General features: G+C 45.5%; 1 non-coding gene across 1 annotated transcript; it reads left to right on the forward strand.

Moving 5' to 3' along the window:
* The first annotated feature begins 14,612 nt into the window (after positions 1 to 14,612).
* LOC126066160 (U6 spliceosomal RNA) lies at positions 14,613 to 14,719 on the forward strand. The gene has a single exon (XR_007515016.1). It is a non-coding gene; the product is annotated as a U6 spliceosomal RNA (small nuclear RNA).
* Positions 14,720 to 15,337: the final 618 nt, after the last annotated feature.

The following is a 15,337-nucleotide window of genomic DNA, read 5'->3' on the forward strand; positions in this document are numbered from 1 at the left end:
GCCTGACCACTTGATTCTACCTGTACTGCTGCCCCTGAAACCACAAGAAATTCTAATCTGTGGTGAAGTGAGGCAGTGCCCACTTCTGGCATGAACGAGCCACACACACACACACACACCTCAGGCGGGACGGATGTACACATAAAGTCCAACGGGGCTCCTAGTCAGCCGGCAAACGTCCTCCAGGTGGTGACTCAGGGACCCAGGATCCTTCCATCTTGTGGCTCCGTTTTTATCACATGGCTATCCCTAGGTGGTATACACGGTTAAAGCACTTGACTGCTAACTGAAAGCTTGGAGGTTCAAGTCCACGCAGCGGTGACTTGGAAGAAAAGGCTGGTGATCTACTTCTGAAAAGTCAGCCACTGAAAACCTCATGGAGCACAGTTCTGCTCTGAAACGCATGGGGGTGCCATGAGTCGGAGTCGACTCGGCAGCAGCTGGGCTGGAGTTCCTGGGGGTGCAAACAGTTCATGCGCTTAGCTGCCAACAGAAAGGTCGGAGGTTTGAGTCCACACAAGCACTTCAGAAGAAAAGCCTGGTGATCTACTTCCGAAAAATCAACCACTGAAAACTCTGTGGAGCAGGGATTGCAATCGATGTCAGAAAGCAATTTGTGTATAGATTTTTGAATGAGAAACTAATTTACTCTGTAAACTTTCACCTAAAGCACAATAAAATATTTATTAAAAGAACAAAAGAAAACACCCTATGGAGCACAGGTCTACTCTGACACACATGGGGGCACCACGAGTCAGAAACAACTCGACAGCACAGTTTGTTGTTCGTCAAGGCTGCCAGGCCATCCCACCTCGGGCCGTGGAAAGAGACGGGAAGTGGCTGATGGAGACCGGGAGGTAGTTAGGGGTCAGGACTGGAAATGTCACACATCACTGCTGCTCCCATTCCACTGGCCACACTGCCTGCTCAGTGAGCCAGGGTATTAGACGAACACGTGCCCAGGAGGAAGAGGAAACAGGTGGTGAGCAGCAACTCCCTGCCACACGGCTGCAGAGGAGGTCCCCAGGCTGGAAGTGTGCAACCCGCCAGTCAGCAGTCATCCCACCTCCAACTGTCAAGTCAAACGTGTTCCTGACACACTGGTGTTTCCATGGGCCTCCTGGTCCACTCCTGGGAGCCCAGGTCCAGGCAAGCTGTGGGAGTTGTGACCCCAGCTGGCCACCCCAATTTCAGCACAGGGAACTGGAAGGGTGTGGTTGTTCAGGGACCAAGACAAGGTGCAGCAGGGCTGTTCCATGACGTTCTGGAAACTGGACACCTTCTCTGCTTGGGGCAACCTTAGCCTCGCTGCTGCCTCTGTCTCTCCCCCTTCTCCTGAAGCAAACGAATTCACAAAAGGAAAGAAAGTAATCGCACTCATGCTGGACTCCAATAGCTCCCTTTACAATTCTAAGATAGATTATTGGTATTAAGTCCTCACACCTGAAAGTTATTTCCTTCCACTCTGGGGAGGAAATGTGATGGCTTGTTAAACTCAGGTCTGTTTGCCGTAACTCCCGCCCCCAGTGTAGGACGGACGGAACATCTCAGAGCCCAGGACCACCAACCGAATGCCGAGAAGGTAAGATGAGGCCAGAGCACATGCGATAAACGTGGCCACCTGTCCCCAACAGAGTCCTCTCCCTACCCCCCGTAGGCGATTCAGGTTTCATCATGGCCATTGTTTGTTGTTAGGTGCTGTCTTGGTTATCTAGTGCTGCTATAACAGAAATACCAAAGAGGATAGCATTAACAAACCGAAGTTCATTCTCTCATAGTCTAGTAGGCTACAAGTCCAAATTCATGGTGTCAGCTCCAGGGGAAGGGTTTCTCTGTCAGCGCTGGAGGAAGGTCCTTGTCATCAATCTTCCGCTGGACTAGGAGCTTCTCCTCGAAGGAACCCCGGGTCCAACGGACACGCTCTGTTCCCGGCACTGCTTTCTTGGGAGTATAAGGCCCCCCGTCTCTCTGCTAACTTCTCTCTTTTATATCCCAAAAGAAATTGTTCAAGACACATTCCAATCTTGTAGACTGTCCTGCCTCATTAACATAACTGCCAGCTATCCCCCCTCACTAACCTCAGAGAGGTAGGATTTACAACACACAGGAAAATCACCTCAGATGACAAAACGGGGGACAATCACACAATACTGGGAATCATGGCCTAGCCAAGTTGATACACATATTTTGGGGGGACACAATTCAACCCATGACAGATGCCTTTGAGTCAGTTCCGACTCTGACCCAGTGAACAACAGAACGAAACACTGCCTGGTCCCTCGCCATCCTCACAATCGTTGTTATGCTTAAGTCCGTCATTGCAGCCACTGTGTCAAGCCATCTCATTAACGGTCTTCCTCTTTTTCAATGACCCTCCCAGGACCAATCCCTCCTGAGAATGTGTCCAAAGTACATGAGATGAAGTCTCACCATCCTCACCTCTAAGGAGAATTCTGGCTGTACTTCTCCCCAGACAGATCTGTTCATTTTTCCGGCAGTCCATGGTATATTCAGCATTCTTTGCCGACACTACAATTCAAAGGCATCAATTCTCTTCAGTCTTCCTTATTCACTGTCCAGCTTTTGCGTGCATGTGAGGCAGCCGAAAATACCCAGGCTTGGGTCAGACGCAAGTGACATCTTTGCTTTGCGATGCTTGAAAGAGGTCTTCTACGTATTTTCCCAAAGAAATAACATCATGTGATTTCCTGACTGCTGCTTCCATAGGCGTTGATTGTGGATCCCAAGTAAAGTGAAATCCTTGACAGCATCACTCTTTTCTCTGTTTATCATCACGTTGCTTACTGGTGCAGTTATGAGGATTTTTGTTATGTTAAGGTGTAATTTATACTGAAGGCTGTAGTCTTTGATCTTCATCAGTAAGTGCTTCAAGTCCTCTTTGCCTTCAGCAAGCAAACTTGTGTCACCTGCATGTCACAGGTGGTTAATGGATCTTCCTCCAATCCTGACGGCAAATCACCCGTATGTCCCCAGGGCCCTGCAACACAGCCGGATGGGAGTTATGCTCCACAGGGAGACATCGTGTGTGTGTGTTTCTGATGAAATTCAACATAATCCAAGGGAGGAGGTGTGACTCAGACTCTTTCAACGTATCATTTTCACCTGGAAACCAACCACCCTGATGGAGTCGAAATGGGACAACTGGAATGAATAGGTAGGCGTGGGCTGTTGGTTACAGTGTCCACAACGTCAGATTACCCAGAAGGCAAGGTAAGCACGGGCTTACTTGTGCTTACTTACTAATCTGTAGTGAACAGTTTCACATGTTTTTCACTATCTCACACCCATGCGGAATTGTTCGCTGCAGATTAGTAAGTAAACACAAGTGAGTCGTGCTTACCTTACTTATTGGGTAGTCTGCCCCTGGGTGTGAAACTTCTATCTGGGTATCTAGAAGACCCAAAATATTTAGAATTCTGTCTGCAGGACTACCAGTTCCAGAATTCTACAACAAAAACTTTTCTTTGGCAGCTTTACAGGCGCTTGGAAACCCTGGTGGCATAGTGGTTAAGTGCTACGGCCGCTAACCAAGAGGTCAGCAGTGCGAATCCACCAGGCACTTCTTGGAAACTCTATGGTGCAGTTCGAATCTGTCCTATAGGGTCGCTATGAGTCGGAATCAACTCAACGGCACTGGGTTTTCTGGTTTTTTCATGCTCTCTGGTCTGCTGCCCCCTTGTGGAGGAGGTGCTAGTGTGCTCCTCCGCTGACTTCGGTCCCTCTATCAGCCAGAGAGAGGAGCCCTGGTGGTGCAGTGGTTAAAGAGCTTGGCTGCTAACCAAAACGTCAGTGGTTCAAACCCATTAGCCACTCCAAGGCAGAACAATGTGGCGGTCTGCTTCTGTAAAGATTACAGCCTTGATGAGTAGTGTCTGGGATCTTAAAAGCTTGCAAGCGGCCATATAAGATACATCTATTGATCCCATCCTGTCCAGAGTAAAGGAGAATGAAGAAAAACAAAGACACAAGGAAAATACTAGTCCAAAGGACTAACGGACCACATGACCTGCAGCCCCTACCAGACTGAGCCAAGAAAAATTAGATGGTGCCTGGTTACCACCAACAACTTCCCAGACAAAGATCACAGTGGAGGGTCCCAGACAGAGCAGGAGAAAAATGTAGAACAAAATTCAAATTCACAAAAAAAGACCTGATTTACTGGTCTAACAGAGGCTGGAGGAACTCCCAAGACTGTGGCCCCTGGACACCCTGCTAACCCAGAGCTGAAGCTACTCCTGAAGTTTACCTTTCAGCCAAAGATTAGACAGGCCTATAAAACACACAATAACACATGTAAGGAGAATGGTTCTTAGTTCAATCAAGTATACGAGACCAGATGGGCTGCCCAGAATCAAAGACAAGAAGAAAGGAAGGGTCAGGAAAACGACAAATGGACATGGGGAGCCCAGGGTGGAAAGAGAAAAGGGGAGAGTGCTGACACGTTTCAGGGATTGCAACCAATGTCACAAAACAATTTGTTTTTTGAATGAGAATGAGAATTTTTGAATGAGAAACTAATTTGCACTGTAAACTTTCACCTAAAACACACACACACAAGATTACAACCTTGGAAACCCTATGGGGTAGTTCTACTCTGTCCTGTAGGGTCAGTATAAGTCAAAGTTGACTCGATGGCAACAAGTTTGTTTGTTTTTATCAGCTAGATGCATCCCAGCTGAGACATACTTTGCAAGGGATTAAAAAAAAAATAAAAAGCTAAAACTAAACCCATTGCCATTGAATCGATTCTGACTTCCAGCAACCCTACAGGACACAGAAGAGCTGCCCCATAGGGTTTCCAAGGCTGTAATCTTTACAGAAGCAGATGGCCACACCTTTTGGTGGGTTCGAACTGCTGATCTTTCAGTAAACAGCAAGGAATATTTATTGAATGGAAACACACCGTGCCAACTATAAAAAGAGTCCCCATTCTTCTTAATATTTAGTGGCCTTACACTATCCAGCCAGGTAGGACCGCCCAGATCCTGGTAGGATTACCCGAGTCCTCCCAGGTCCCTGCTTTCTTTCTAGCCTCAACCCAGGTGTCTTCCAGCTCTTTCACTGGGCTGCAAGCTCTGGGCTTACAGTTATTTAAACAGACCCCCAAGCCTCCTGCCTCAGGGCCTTTGCACACATGGCTCCTTCTCCCTGACATATTCTCCACCCCTCCGCCGTCTATGACCCCCTCCACCAGGTAACTCCTGCTCAGCCTGCGGGCCTCAGCTCACATGTCCTTCCTCCAGGAAGCCTTTCCTGACTGCAGACGTGCTCTCAGTCTCCCCTGTGCTAACTGCCTCCTGGCTTCCAAAGTTGGGAATGACTGATCTGCGCCCTTATCTCTGCCTGCTGCAGTCTGAGCTCCAGTGGGGCGGGGTCAGGTGCCATTTGCCTGGCAGGTCTCTCAGGTCCCTAGTGCCCCCCCCGCCACACACACACACTGGAGAACACTCATTTCTGCCAACTGAGTGGAGGAGACTGACACTGTGGGTCCTAAACAGGGTGTAGACCAGGCTGCTGTTCTTTATAGAAGTCCTCTCTGGAGATGCGTGCTCTGCAGAACCGAAATGCTGGGGTGCCCACACCAGCAGCACGGGGGTCGGCTGGGAGCTGGTTAGAAGTGCAGACTCTCAGCACCGCCCCCCCTCCGCCCCGCGCGCCCCCCAGGCTGCAGAACCAGAACCTGCATCTTCACAAGACGCCCAGCGGTCCTGCGGGCTCATCAGAGCCCGAGAAGCACTGCTTAGGCACACATTTTCACCTCGCCATCCCTTGGCTAAGGTCTTGCCCTCCTCCTCTTTCTTACCCTCTGAAATCTCAGGACCCCCAAGAGCAGCAGTCTTTGAGGGGCCGTGAGGCCGGCAGACTGCCGGGGTGCCACAGCAGATGTCTGGATCTCTACAGCCCGCAGGGGCTCACCAGGTGCTTCCCACAGCTAGTGGCCCCTCACTGACCTCAGGAAGTGCTGTAGGAGCTGCCCAGCCCCTCTGTCTGGTTTCATTTTACATCTTCACTTGCCAATCTCTCAGACAGGATTCCCCGCTGCCTGCAGCACTGCATGGGTCGGGACCCGGGTCCCCAAGGGCCGGCACACAGGGGTGTAGAGCCCTCCCAGGGCTCTGAGTGGAGACAGGCAGCGAGCGCAGCTGAAGGCACTGTAGCCCCCCGGCCTTGCCCTCGGGGGCCTTCCTGCCCACCTGCCCGGCTGTGGAGTCCTGGCGGTTCTCAGCAGCAGCGAGCGGGTAACTTCTGCCAGAAGTGGGGGGCCTTGAGAGACAGGCCGTCTGGGGGTACGCCAGCAGCCTTAGCAACTCTGGGGATCCGGCTGACAGCACCCTAACGTGGCTTCTCCTCCCTAGTAACCTTCAAAGCCATGTTGCAGTTTACTAGTAAGAGGCTCACCCACGTCCCCTTTTTGAGGAGGTCAGCAAAGGGGTGACCCACCCTGCACCCTGTGAACAAATTGCCACTTAGCAGATGGGCGGCCACGAGCGTGGAGCGTGTGCGCCCCCTGGTGACCTGCGGGGGAACTCATTCCACCCAGGAGCAGCTCCTGATCCCGGAGCAAAGCTCTAGGCCAGGGAGCAGGGGGCTGTGGAGGTGAATGAATAGACCAGGTCCCTGCACCCCCGAGACTGCCATTCCAGTGGGAGGGAAGGAGGTGACATGTACAGGCGTGTAACAAACAGGACGTGTGTCTGATAAACACGTCCTCAGGGACAGGGGTCGTCTGCTCTCATCACCCATGACAAGGCCTGGCGCCAGTGCACAATAATACATACTAAACGGAAAATTCAGTGAAAATGAACAAAAAAAGATAAGGGAGGGACGGCAAAAACAACTGTAAAAGACTGCTGTGTTGTTCAGCCATAAAAAGGAATGAAGTCCTGGTGCATGATACAACGTGGACAAACCTCGACAACATGCTCAGAGAAAGAAACCAGACACAGACGACCACCTGATGTACGATTCTATTTACGTGAGACTTCCAGAACAGGCGATCCCCCCACGGAAAGTGGGCTGGTGTTTCCAGGGGGCTGGGAGGGGTGAGGGGTAACTGCCAATGCGCAGGGCATTTCTGTTTGGGGTGGAGGAAACATTCTGGAACTAGACAGAGGAGGTAGCCTCACAATTCTGCAGGTGTACCGAACGCCACTGAATTGTACACTTGAAGTTAGTTAAAATGGTCAATTTTATGTTATGAGTATGTTACCACAATTAAAAAATTGGACAACAGCATCTGTGCTACAGAAGGCTAGACACTTCTAGGGAACCAGATGACCCAGCCAGAGATGCCTGTTGCAGACATTTTGGATGGACCAAACATATGACCACAGCCTCCACGGCCAAAGAGCGGTCGGAACATCAAGGCTGTGCTGACGGAAGCAGCTGCGGGGACAACTTCAGGGTCAGGGAGCAGACAGTGTGTGTGATGGGTGGGGGAGGACAGTAGGGGAGTTTGGGAGGAAGCCCTTCCTCTCCTACTCCCAGTCCTCCAGTGGGCCTGCCTCCATCCTGGTTCCAAGGCCGGGCACATGCCTCGGATCTCACTGATCAGACCACAGCAGCATTCCCCTGGCCCCGGAGAACACTCATAGGTAGAGAGACACATGAGAATTCTCCTGGGACTCTTGGCAACAGGTACGTGCTCTTCTGGGCTTGGACCTGGGAAGGCAAGTGTGGCGCCATCTTGCCTCCACAAACCATTTTCCCAGAGCATCAGAATGGTCCTGATGGTGTCCCTGAGCCCCTGGGCCCGGACCTGGCAGAAGCCAGACACACACTTGAACTTCTCTTTTCAACTGGGGTATGGCTGGCATACAATAAACCACACATATTTGAAGTGTTTAATTGGATCACTGATCCTAAGCAATTTCATAATACACCTTGGTGTGTTTGGGGTTGTGTTGGGAGTTCACCGAGCGTCTTAGTTCTGAATCTGAGGGTCTATAGTTTCCATCAAATTTGGAAACTTTTCAGCCATTATTTCTTTGGCTTTTTTTTCTCATGATCCCCTCCCGCAGAGACTCTGATTGCTCCTGTGTTAGGACAACTGAAGTTTTCACACAGCTCATTGTTCTCAGTCTTTTTTCTGTTTCGTTTTGGATATTGTGTATTGGTATGTTGTCAAGTTCATTAATCTTTTCTTCTGCCATGTCTCAGTTGCCATTAATCCCATAAAATGGATTTCTCATAGAAGACACTGTGGCTTTCATCTGGGTCTTCCATATCTCTGCCAACCATGTTCAGTCTTTCGTCTAGCTTCTTCGACATATGGACTGTGGTTGTAATAACTGTCTCAATGGCCTTTTCTACTAATCCTGTCGTATGAGTCATTCTCTGGGTTGGTTTCAATTAATTGATATTTCTCCTCCTTGTGGGTCACATTTTCTTCTTTGCATGCCTTGCAATTTTTGATTGGATGCCAGATTCTGTAAATTTTATGCTGTTAAGTGCTGGATACTTTTGTATTCCTATAAATATTCTGGAGCTTTGTTCTGAGAGTCATTAAATTACTTGGGGACAGTTTAATCCTTTCAGGTCTTGCTTTTAAGCTTCTAGGCAAGATTAGAACAGTTTTTAGGCCCAAGTCCAATACTGCATCATTTCTGAGGCAAACAACTCTGAGTACTATACCTGGTGTCCATAAATTATGAAGCTCCGAGAACTGGTCCCTCTAATCCTTGCTGGCAATTCTTACATTAAATAATTTTTATTTTTTTCTCTTGTACACACTCATCAGAACTCAGATGAAAACATGAGGTGGACTCTCTCATGTCTAAAATACTCTTTCTCTGTAGCTCCCTCCACTCCAGGACTCCGCTCTGAAAACTCTAGTTGCCCCCCGCCACCCCATCTTGACTCTCAAGTCCGTCTGCAGAGGGATTGCTGGGCTCCACATGGGCTCCTTCCTTGTGCTGTGGCCTAGAAACTCTCCCCAGGCAGTAAGCAAGGCAATCCAAGGGTTACCTCATTCGTTTTCCATCTCTCAGTGATCACTGTTTTTCATTGCTTGAAGCTGAATGTCTTGAATACCGTTGTTTATCTATTTTGTCCAATTTTGGCTTTTTCTAATTGTTTCAGGACGCAGAGTAAATTCAGTCCCTGCTGCTTCCTTTTGGCTAGAAGCAGAAGTGTGGACATATATATATACATACATGTTTATATGAACCAGACCCAAGCCATGGTATTTTCAACTGCCTCACATACATGGAAAAGCTGGACAGTGAATAAGGAAGACTGAAGAATTGATGCCTTTGAATTACAGTGTTGGTGAAGAATATTGAATATACCATAGACTGCCGGGAGAACTAACAAATCTTGGAAGAAGTATGGCCAGAATGTTCCTTAGAAGTAAGGATGGTGAGACTTTGTCTCACATGCTTTGGACATGTTATCAGGAAGGACAAGTCCCTGGAGAAGGACATCATGCTTGGTAAAGTGGAGGGTCAGCAAAAAGAGGAAGACCCTCAACAGGATGTATTGACGCAGTGGCTGCAACCATGGGCTCAAGTATAAAAATGATCATGAGGGTGGCACAGGACCAGGCACTGTTTTGTTTTGTTTTGTTTTGTTGTACATAGGGTCACTATGAGTCAGAACTGACTCAACAGCACCCCAAAAAAAATTTTTTTTTAAAAGAGCCCTGGTGGTGCAGTGGTTAAGCACTTGGCTGCTAACCAAAGGCTGGCAGTCGAACCTACCAGCAGCTCTGCAGGAGAAAACCCCGGCAATCTGCTCCTGTAAAGATTACAGTCTAGGAAATCCTATGGGCGGCTCTACTCTGTCAAATAGGCTTGCTATGAGTTGGAATCAACTCAATGGCACACAACAGCAAATATATATATATATGGCTTAAATAAAAATACATTCTTTTTATTTAGATATTCTGTCATGTGCAGTGGGGGAAAAAAAACACCTTGACAAACACAGTCATACACCCTAAACTTTCTTGTTTCGCTTTGTTAAAGTGTTGGAAATTCTGTCAACTGAAGATTCACATGAGTTACCGAAAGCCTTTTAAAAAATGCCAGTACTTCAGTAGAACTGAAGAGCTATCAACTCTTTCACATATTAATACCATTTCTGACGGCTTTCCACCTAACAGCTAGCTGACATTAACCAGACTAAAAATGGACATTTTAGTCGGGAGGAAGGAGAGGTTGGAAATTTGGGCGGAAGGTAGAATATGCTTTGATAGAATAACACACCTGAGAGGGAGGAGGGAAAGGCTTTGTTCTGTGCGAGACTAATAAAAAAAAAAAGTGAGGAATATTTAGATCAGGAGCCAGAAAGATCCCAAATTATTAGGAAGAGCCATATGAAGTTGGCAATTTTTTTAGGTCAAAATATCAGTAATTTCAAGTGGTCCAACAAAATACTTACTTCAACATTTTGCATAGCACCTCACTCCCAGGATGTGGAGCTCTAGCTGGGACATGTGGGCCACCCTTTGAATCTCCCATGGAGCATGGGGCAGTGCTGTACAAAGGGTGGACAAGGAGCTGCATTTGGACAGAGACCTGAACATCAAGATGGAGTCAGCCATTCAAAAACCTGACTAGGAAACCCTACAGGGCAGTCCTACTCTGCCCAAAGGCTTGGCAGTCTCCTTCCAAAAAATCAGCCATTGAAAACACCACGGAACACTGTTCCACTCTGACACACATGAGGTGGCTGTGAGCTGGGGGATGATTTGATGGAAGCTAAATTAACAACATCCAAATCCTACCAGTCCCAAAGGCTATTCCCACCGTTCTGCCAGCCTCCTGAAAGGTCTAACAATCATTCATTTATATTTACTTATAAGCTTCTGGTGATTATATTGGTTCATACCATCAGAAATAGAAGGCAGCATTCTAAACCAATAGAACACAGAACTTCCAAATTTATGTGAAAAAGCAAGAAGCAGAGAATGCAATCTATCAACGACAGAGTGCGGAGATAGGCCAACTACCTGGCCCAAAATGTGGGTGAAACACTAGAGATAAACTTGTGTTCTTGACAATTATTAGGGTCAGTCCTACTTCCACCACCGAAGCTAAAATTAACCACTACTGTGTTTGTCATCCATTCAATGTACACTTATTATTTCAGCAAATACTTATTGAGTACCTATCATGTCAGACTCTGTGAGAGTCACGGGGGATTCCGCTATGATCAAAACAGACGGAGTCCCTGCCTTTCTAAAACTTACATTCTAGCAAGAAGGGAGACACAGTTAGCAATGAAACAACTGGATTGATAATTTCAAGTAGTATAAAGTGGCACAGAGAAAATAAAACAAGATAATTGATATTTTGTTGTAATGGTGAAGGGAGACTTGCAAAATAGGTGCTATTCAAAAAAAAAAAAAAGCCTAGCAACCTAGAATTTTATACCCAGTGAAAATATCTTTTAAAAGCAAAGGTGAAGGGGCACGACTTCTGGAAGGGTTGAGTGAGCATCTCAGCAAATCTTTCCCCAACGGCCAACAATAGATAAAACGGTCAAAAACTACCATTTCAGGACCCTGCAAATTGACCAAAGGCATACATCAAATTGAGGAGTGTGTATTTAAGAAAAACTACTGAGCCACGCAAAAATAGGGAGTGTGAGGCATGTTACCCAGGGCTATCCTTCTCCTCCGCCAGCTCTACAGCGTGGCAATTCTGTCAGGGTATGGCAGGCCACGAGAACCAGACAGCAAGACATGGGATAACGGGATTTCAAGAAAGATATGGGATCCAAACTCAGGCAGTCTTCAGGATGTGGTAGAGACGGGACTCGAGCCAGGCAGTCTGATCCCGAAGCCTGGGCCCCTCGCCCCTTATGCTCTGATGTCTACGTTGTTGTTAGCAGCCAGTGAGTTGGCCCTCGGCTCCTGGCAACCCCGTGTACCATGGAACCAAATGCTGCCTGGTCCTGCACCATGCCCATGACCAGGTGGGGCTTAGACCACTGTGATCCATAGGGTTTTCATTGGCCGATTTTCAGATGGGCTGTCAGGCCTTTCTTCCTAGTCCACTGAAACCTGCTCAGCGTCACAGCAACACGCAGCCCTCCATGGACAGACAGGTGGTGGCTGCACATGAGCTGCACTGGCTGGGAGTAGAACCCGGGTCTCCAGCGTGGAAGGTGAGGATTCTGTCATTAAACCACACTGCCCCGCTATGTTGTTGTTGGGTGCCGTCAAGTCGATTCTGACACATAGCGACCCCATGTGACAGAGTAGAACTGCCCCACAGGGTGTTCTTATCTGTAATCTTTATGGGAGCAGATTGCCAAGCCTTTCTCCTGCAGAGCCATTGAGTGGGTTTGAATTACCAATCCTTCGGTTAGCAGCTGAGGGCTTAACTATCTTGCCACTTGGGGCCCTTTGCTCCCACTATGCTTAGCCAAACCTGAGAAATCTATAACATCAAAAATTAGAGAAAAAAACAAATTATGTTGAAGAAGCATTTGATAAAATAGTAGCCATTTCTAATAAAATCTCTAAGTAAAACTCTTAAATATGATCAAAATAATTTGCCAAAGGTCAACAATAAAGATCATTTTAAATAGCAAATGCTAATGCGTTTTTTGCATTAAAATCAGGAACCAGACATGGATACCCATCACTGCCTTCACGGCTCAACATTAACTATCATTTCCAGCATATTCAAAAACATGAGAAAATCAAAAAGCCGGCATAAATATTGGAAATGTGGAAAATGAGAATAATAATAATACTTCATAGGATTGAATCTCTTTTTGCTGAATATGATTGTACACCCTGAAAAACAAAAGGCTTGAAAAATAAATAAATGAGATAATTAAGGAGCCTATTAAGAAGGCTGGATAAAAGATAAATACATTTTTTATTTTTTCACGTATAAAAATAACCAACTAAAACTTAAAAATGGAAGGAAAATATGCCATTTGACAAAAGTGATGGAAACTAGAAAGTTAAAACAGAGGTACAAGATGAATTTTAAAACACACCCTCTTATCGAAGGACGTAAAACAAGATCTACACAAACAGAAAGACATACTGTGCTCCTGGGTGAGAAAAACTAATCAGAAAATACATGTTCTCCATCAAATTATGCTAAATGTTTTTAAATATTCCAATTGGATCATGATTTTTTAATTGGATAAAACAATTTTAAACACACATAGAATAAGAAATGTTCAAGAATAGCCATGGAAATTGTGAAAAAACAGAAGGGAATTTGCTTACCAGAGAAAAAAAACACAAAGAGGCTGGAAAAAAAAGCAAACGAGACTGCCATAGAAATAGGAGGCTAGAATAGAGGGCCCAGAAACTTACCCCCTCACACATGAGAATTTCCCACACAGCATGAGCGGTAAGCGTGAGGAAGGGAGGCAGGTAACCTAACGATAACGCGCGCATAACCGGCTACCCACATGGAAGACAGAAAGAAAAGCTGCACCCCTACCTCACGCTGGATACAAGAGCAGATTCCACATGCATTCAGACTCTTGATACACACAAACACAATTAAAATGTTAGAATCATAATTGTGAGACTATATGTACAAGTTGGCTTTGAGGAAAACCTTTATAACCAAATGGAAATCCAGGGGCTGAGGAAAAAAAAAAAAACCGATAAAACTATTTGACCATTATTTTAATTGTGTGGCAAAAATGGCCAAGAAATCAATAGATTAATGAAAGATGAGATAATATTTACAAAGCATATGAAAGATAAAAGGTTTTATTACAAATCAGTACCAATTAAGATAACCTAATTTTTTAAAGGATCAAAGAATATGAGGAAGCAATTTACAAACGTAAAACCAAGTGGTCTATATACAAAAGAAATGATGCTCGACCTTCCTAGAAGTCGAGAAAATGCAGATTTAAAGCATAATAAAACATCGCTGTCTACCCAGTAGATTTTCGAAATGTAAAGCTAGTTACGGTCAGGAAAGAGGGTATTCTTAAACAAGGCTAGAAATGTGAATTATTAATTTGGGAGAGTAAGCTGGCAATATCTACTGAATTATTTCATTTCATTCTGGGATTCAATTTTTACAGAAATAAAAGCATCAGGATAAAAGAAAACACGTACAAGTGTATCTGTTGCAGCGCTATTTGTAGCAGGAAGGAAGAAGTGAATGACCATCAATAGGTTATCAGTTCAGTAAACTGCAGTCCCTCTAAACCATGAAATATTGTGTTCTCATTAGAAAGAATGCATTTATGGATACAGGGATGGATGGACGGATGGATGGATGGAGGGACAGACAGGGAAACAGATAGAGAGATGATAAAACATGCGTAGTAAAATCAATACAACCGAGTGGTGGATATATAAGAGCTGGGGGAATTTGTTGACTGGAAGGTAGTCCCATTGTGTATTGCTAAGTCAGAAAAGCTAAATGTGGTTAAGTAGGTAATATGATCCCTTTTTTTTTTTTAACAAACAATAGAAAAACACTGATACAAATTTAACGACATTTCACACATACAAACAACTATCATTTAAAGGATATAAGGAAAAATGAGTCCATTTATTTAAAAAGTACCTGCCCCCTCCAAAAAAAAAAAAAGATTGAAATATGTAGGAAATCTACAAGAAGTGAATGAAGAAAAACTTTAATATACTCGTGCTCGCTTTAGCAGGATATTTACTAAGATTGGAACAATACAGAGAAGATTAGCATGGCCCTTGCACAAAGATGACACACAAATTCATGAAGTGTTCCATATTTTTCACGCTTCAGCCAAAGATTACACAGGCCCATAAAACAAAACCAGACTAAATGTGCACACCAGCCCAGGGGCAAGGACGAGAAGGCAGGAGGGGACAGGAAAGCTGGTAACAGGGAGCCCAGGGTCAAGAAGGGGAGAGTGTTGACATGCCATGGGGTTGGCAACCAATGTCACGAAACAACATGGATATTAATTGTTTAATGAGAAACTAATGTACTCTGTAAACCTTCATCTAAAACACAATAAAAAAAAAAAAACTTTAACATACTACTTAAAAAAAAAAAAAAGAACAAATAGAGAGATATACCATATTCCTGGAGAGGAGGACTCAGTATCATTAGGATGACATTCTCCCTGTGTCACTCATAAACATGACAGGGTGACAATGAAAACCTTACGACCTGGTTCTTCTGTAATGCTTTGGTTTGCTTTGCTTCGTTGGAACATCTGATTCTAAAAGCCATGAGGAAAAATAAACAAACAATGGCAGCCAGAAAAAAACAAACAAAACCGCATATATTTATACAAAGAGAAGGGGTACATTACTAAGCCATGACAATTAAAATATCGTGTTACTAATATAAAAATAGTGTCAGATAAATAGAATCCTACAGAAAGC

The sequence above is a fragment of the Elephas maximus genome, chromosome 22 (genome assembly GCF_024166365.1).
Source record: "Elephas maximus indicus isolate mEleMax1 chromosome 22, mEleMax1 primary haplotype, whole genome shotgun sequence".
In the NCBI taxonomy this organism is placed as follows: Eukaryota; Metazoa; Chordata; class Mammalia; order Proboscidea; family Elephantidae; genus Elephas; species Elephas maximus.